We start from the raw sequence: 6925 nt of genomic DNA on the forward strand, positions 1-6925 counted from the left end.
TAGCGAAGATAGCCTTAAGACTTGACCATATTCCAAATATAGCCATACACTTATCCAATGGAATCGTAGCTCATCCATACATTAAGAACTACATGAGATGAGATGTCACCGCTTCAAACCTCGTCACGCCGTCCGCAGTGCAATGTTGCAGTATCTGAACACTATACCAAAAGAAGCTTTCCGAAATACTTCCAACGTCATACGGCGTCTTAAAATGTTAATCCGAGTACAAGGAAGAACACTTTGAAGGGTTGGACTAACAGTAACACAGCAAAATAGTAGGAAGAAGAAGATGATAGGTACGCTCCGGTTATTCTGTTGTGCATAGTATCAAGCAAAGTAGAAAAGTATAGTTTAAAAATGTGCTTGACAGACTTATATGCCTTTGACAAAGTATAAGTATTGCTTGTAAAAGTAATAAGTAAGCACATATCTTTACCATTGTGGTTGAGCGGATGCATATTTGCGGTGTGATCGTAATAGGCTACATGGGTTCAAATTACTGAAGCCTATGCATCTCTTAGCTCCAGAAGGTGAGGTGGTTTTAACCCCGGTGTTGCTTAGAAATTGTAACACCCGGGCTTAGCCAAGATCATCTTGAATGATTGGGTGCCCTTTTACCAAATTGTGTTGGTGCGCCACAAAACAAAACAAAGTACATATCTTTGATTGTTTACGAGAAATACAAAATGACATAATGAAAAGAAACATGAACACTTCAAAGTAAATAGCTCTAATTTGAGAAATGTATTTAAAACAAAGAGTCATAACATGAAATAACAAGTTATCAAAAATGAAGAATAAATGATTGAGCAAAATGAATTATAAGATCACTTATAGAAAACTACTGTTTTGTTACTTTGTCAATTATTTATAGTTCACCAAGTTTGCGAAAAGTTTTGATAGTAAGAATATTGCAATACTTTCAACAGTGACAGTTAAAGTGGCAGTTGGTCATTTTTTCGTTGTCAGATTTACTGTTCCGCGCACGGGTCGAATGTTTCACTATCGCTCACTTTCTGACGTGAAGTAACATGAGTGTATTCACTGAGCTGCGAAGGGGGCTTATGTCAGATTTAGCTAAGTTGACTTTATATTTCAAAAGATTGACTTTTATAAAGGTGACTGGATAACAGTTGATATTTCAAAATGAAATGAATCTACCTAAAATGTAAAGACTGCCGACTCTTTTTTTTATAAAATGAACGTTAAAAGAAATTTCGATGGAAATGTACAAAAAAAATTCTTGTGCCACGCAAGTTTATATCGTTTATGCAAAGTCAATTATAATAATGGTCATATTTTCGTTCATCTATAGAGAGACTTACAACTTTGGACAACAATGCGGTGTGCCACAAAAACTGTGAACAGTATCTGAGTTTAATACGCCACTGTTCGCCTCTATATTTTGCCAATTTTATTCTCAAAGCTCGTAAGTTTTACAGTGATTCATCGCTTTTATACGTTTCCCCATGCATTTGATGAGCATCAAATCGTTTACCGGGTATCTACCAATTTTTTCACTGTCAGCGGTTCGAGAAACATCGTTTTGAAATAAGTAAATAAATTTCGCATTGGAGGCATTAGATGCACGTGGTAAACATCTCTTGCCTTTCTATTGGATTGCCTTTTGTCCAGACATTCCTTGAGTAGCTTTTACTTCAGAGAATCATTTCATCAAAGCCGTTGAAAACATGCCTAGGGAAGGACGACGCTGCCAACCTCGCCGCTCCGATGGTAGCCAGGCCATGCAGAGATACAGCCCATCCACATGGTCAACCAAGGAGACAGGAAGTCCAAATGGCATTGGGAGGAAATGTTGACTTTCATTTGCCAGCGGCGATCCCATAAGCTTGCCTTGACCAGAGAGGGGAAGGTGTATTGACAATCACAGGCGGCAGTATCAGTGTTTGGACACCCCACCCCTATCTGCCCTATACTATAAGGTACCAAATACAAAACCACCGATGAAATTATATAAAAAAAAAAAAATTTCCACTATCAAAATTATAGTTATAGAAAGGTGTAAAGCCTACTATATATGTCCATCTATAACTATAATTTTGATAGTGGGAAATTTTTTTTTATATATAATTTCATCGGTGGTTTTGTATTTGGTACCTTATAGTAAGCCTTAGAGTGTTGAATTTTTTTTTCAGGGTTGTAGTAGGGGTCCAGGGGCAGATAGGGGTGGGGTGTCCAAACACTGATACTGCCGCCTGTGTTGACAATGACGTATGTCGACATACAGAATTTTCTCCCAGAACATGGTGAGTTACCTTTATCATTTTATAATTTACAAGAACAACAGCAAACATTCCGAACATTCCTCTCCATTCAAAATGAACACACGCATCATTTCTTTATAAACAAGGCAGTATCATCTTACAATTAATGACATACCGTTACCTTTTTTACGTCAATGAACAATAAACAATTAAGTGAACAATACGCATATATCAAAACTAGAAAAAAAAGTGTGATTTCTTAAATGCAATAGCAGACACCATAAATCAACAAATCATGAACTAAATAAAACATGTTTTTACCTGTTTATGACAAATCGATATTTATAGATAAAGATACCTATGATATTTACAAAAAAAACTTCAGTGTTGGAAAACCAAGATTGTTTAAATATAGCACTATGAAGTAAGTAAAGACGTAAATTTGGGTTTCCAAAATATTGCATAGCATTATTTTTCGTCCGTCCGTTTGTTTGCCCTTTACATTCGTTTATATATACATACTGTTTTTCTGAAAGATCCTGTATGTTCTGTGATTGATATTGTTACTGTGTGTATACCACACGTGCTAAAATTAATGTATGTATATACTTATGCAAATAAAACAATTTTCAAACATCGAAAAATATGTAGAATTAGTACTGCAAATATTTGTGCACATTATTTTTAATCAACAAATTACATGCATTTATTTCTTATTGGAAAATTTGACTAAGAATTTATAGAACATTAATTTCTAATTACCTCCCTTTATCTACATGAAATGGTAAATTCGGTAATATCTTTACAAATAATGCTTATTGGAACTTACAATGTTGACAAATCTTACTTTGAGCATCATACGTATGAAATAAAACCATAAAAAAATGTGTAACAGGATCTTTAAATAACGAAACATATGTTTTTTTCTAGAGTGAAGGAGCGCACATGAATGTACATGTGCTCGAAATGAGAACATTTCTGATGTAATGAAACTTGCGTTTCATGGACATCTGTCAAATGACCAATTTTAAAGGCAATCGGTCGCACGGGTTATATAACACTGTTTATAAAATGAAAAAAAAACCTAGAAGTGATCATGTTGTGTATATCAGTGTAAGCTGAAGACTTTTATTATCCTCGTCATGCCACCGTATCCTTTTAGGCTTAATTTGAAAATAATTTTCATAAGTTCTGGTTTTTGTTGTTACCTTCTTAGTTGAGATATGTGAAGCATTTTGCTCAGTTCTAGTAGTACCTGTTTACCTTTTTGTATTTTTCTCGATGTCAAGTCTCATTTTTATATTGGTATCAGAACATGTCATTGTAATTTGTGTACATACTTTGAAAGTAATTTGCTGAATTTGCTACTCAAAATTTATTTTCTTTGAAATTTGTGATTGTAGATTCATCAAAATCTACCATTTCCTGATTTCCAAATGCAAAGGACTCTGTATTATCCATTTAAATAACTATTGTCAGATTTTCTGTGCCATATATAAATAAGCCTTTATTTTCTAAAGATTTCCCATCATATTGGAAACATTTAAATCTATACTTCACAGAAATCGAGACCACATTGTTATCAATTCAATCTGGAAACAGTTAATTAATAATTATGTAATTATCTAGAAAAGTTTGTGTAGTAGATGATTACACATTGTTATCAAAATTAGTAAGAACAAATATGTAAGCTGTGAAATTGTTTTCGTTTGGGTAATTTTTAAACTACAAACTAACAAACTACAGAAAGAACCACTCGATAATTGACAGTTTGGTGACAATTAGAACAATGAAAAACACGATATGTGTTAACAAAATTAATTTTGGTTATCAGGCCGTTGTCGAATATTAGTAAACCTGCGCTTAGTGACTCGAAATATAGGAAAGACAAAAAAGATTAAAAACACTGTTGTCAGACTTACAATATAGAATTGCCATAGCTGGAAAATCATTCCCGGTGATGTCTATTGTTCATTTACTTTTCAGTCGTCACCACTTTTCTAAAAGCGAAACAAAGAGAAACTATTCGGTATGACAGAAACAGTTATTACAGTATCCTTAAAAACGATTTTATGTACAAGAAGCGTTTTCTGTTGTTTGTTTTATTCAATAAAACAATATTTTAGAAGCGATTTTAACAGAACTAAACCAAAATAAAACAAACAAAAATGCATCACAGAGAAGTACAGAAATGCGGTATCTAGTTCAACAGTATATAAATAGATTTTGATGATTTAATAGTTATATATTTACATTTCAACAAGTAGAAACGTGTACCTGTATTCACGCTATAAATAGTGTTTTTTCATAATAATGAGTGATCAGAAAAATGATACTTGAAACTCTTGAGACGATACAAACACAATAATACGTCGTTATATGTCGTTCATATTGTAATGAACCCGGCGGAAGCGAGAATCTAAAACAAGAAGAACTTTTGCCGAGCCAATTAATATGCTTTTGTTTCATACATGATTAAAATGTTAATTGAAGTTACAATCATTTTAGATGAATAAAAAATGTTCAATCTGATCTGAGCAATAGCAATAAAAAAACTCGATTCCGACATCAGAATTATAAAACACATTTTTTATTAACAGGTGAGTACAATATTAACTTTACCACGCAATGTACATTACAATACACATACATACATTTATTAATGGAGTCATCATATTTCTTGTTTTAACTCGATTAAACAAGCAGCATATGAAAGTTTATACATTATTATTGATAGTAATTATCACAACTAAATTTTCAACGCAAGTAGACATTTTAATAATATATTACCTCAAGTAATTAAGTCCTATGTATACTTCACAATAATGGAACTTCAACAGGTATGATTCGCCACCGATTATGAACACACTGATTTAAGGAAAACAATTATAAAGTGTTATCTGATATCTTTAATGTAGAACGATATATTCGAAACGTTAAACTATTAAACGAACTTTAAATTTACATGCATATACATGTTTATTTACTATTGAGGTACAAGCTCATGTAAATAACCATGAAAAAAGTCAAATATGTGTTAAAACGCTATATTTTATGATTTTATATACATTTCAAAACACAAGTCATATTAATTGCTATTTTAGACAAAACCATTATTATTTTTAGGGAAAATTTAAAAAGGATACTAATTGAATAACGAACAGTGCAGAACATAGTCAGATTGTGTAACATTAATTAGATTTTGACTCCGTTGAAAAATGACCTCATAGGTCAATTCTTAACGATGAAAATGATCCAGGGGAAATTTTAAACGTTGACATTTCAACATTAAATTTTGATCAAAATGTAGTTAAAATATTAACAATAGGTAAATTTTGATCATAATGGGGTCATTTTTAATCGTTGGTTAAATTCAAGCTAACTTTAGATATCGTCAATGTGATAGAGAAAGACTTGGACTAATCAGAAACTCTCATAATCCTAAAAAATGAGTGCACAATGCCAATTACAGAGGCTCAAACTGACAACTCGCCCGAGTTAACAGTAGCCACTCGTGAGAATACTGTTTTTAAAGTTCACGAGATGAAATAAAATTACATCTTACACAACAAACAAACAAATTTTCTTTTTATTTTATGCTAAAACACAAGTTAAAACGAAATTTCGATAATATTAACGTTAATATTAAAATCTGTTTTCCCCATTGAGAGCCCCATTTAGTCGCAATTTCTCATTAAAAACAAGAAGTCTTGAGCTGAAAAATAAGTCCGACAATCAAAGTTAAATGACAGTGATATTTTTTATTTTATTAAAAATATATGAATGATCGCTTGTTTTGATAATAAAAACAAACAATTCTTGTAGGAGAAAAAGTCCAACCATCCATCCATATTTCTGTTACTTACTGCGGATTTATATTAGACCTGGCTTTGTTAAATGTAAGCGGCAGCCATTTTTTTAAGTTGTGTATTTCACGGGAGGAAAATAATTATGTTTGATTCAGAGGGATATCATTTGGATTTGTTAGTCATACACCTTTTTAAAAGAAAGAAAACATATTTGAGGATTGTAACAGACAAAAAATAAGTGTTGACAGATGTGAAAACATTCAAAAAAGCAGCGAGGAAAATGGAAAACTTGGAAGCTGTCTCAGGAATGCTGGGTTGTTTACTTGTTCTACAAGCTGATGGCACAGGGAAATCAGTCATTTTTTATTAAATCTCTATATATATAATATAAGCAAGGGATACAAGTCGTGGCCTCGCATTACCAGCACGGGTTCGTAAAATGCATTCACACGTGTAAACTGTATAAAATATCCTCTATTTCATCAAAGTTATTGTAGAAAGTAATATATGGACGAGTCATTACTCAAGTTCTACCACAAACACTTCATTAAAACCTGTTACATTGCAGGAAATAACTAGCATTTCAATATTAACATTGGCTGTCAAGTTGTCGTCCATTTTGCAGGTGTGATTATGTTTCGAGTATTTTCATTGGCTAATGAAAAAACCGCTATTCGTTGGGGCTATATGCCGTTATTATCCGTATTATTATTATTCATTAGCCAATGAAATTGACAGTCACTGACAGAAGTTGGGATTTATGCATGGAACATACGGGTAACATCAAAATGGAAGCCGAGGATAGAAATTATCAAAACAAACAAAAATTGTTACAATAATTTGTACCAGAAGTTAATGATTGCATCATTGATGGTGGTGGATGAATGA

The sequence above is a fragment of the Ruditapes philippinarum genome, unplaced genomic scaffold (assembly GCF_026571515.1).
Source record: "Ruditapes philippinarum isolate M1 unplaced genomic scaffold, ASM2657151v2 ctg966_1_1_1_1, whole genome shotgun sequence".
NCBI classification, from domain to species: domain Eukaryota; kingdom Metazoa; phylum Mollusca; class Bivalvia; order Venerida; family Veneridae; genus Ruditapes; species Ruditapes philippinarum.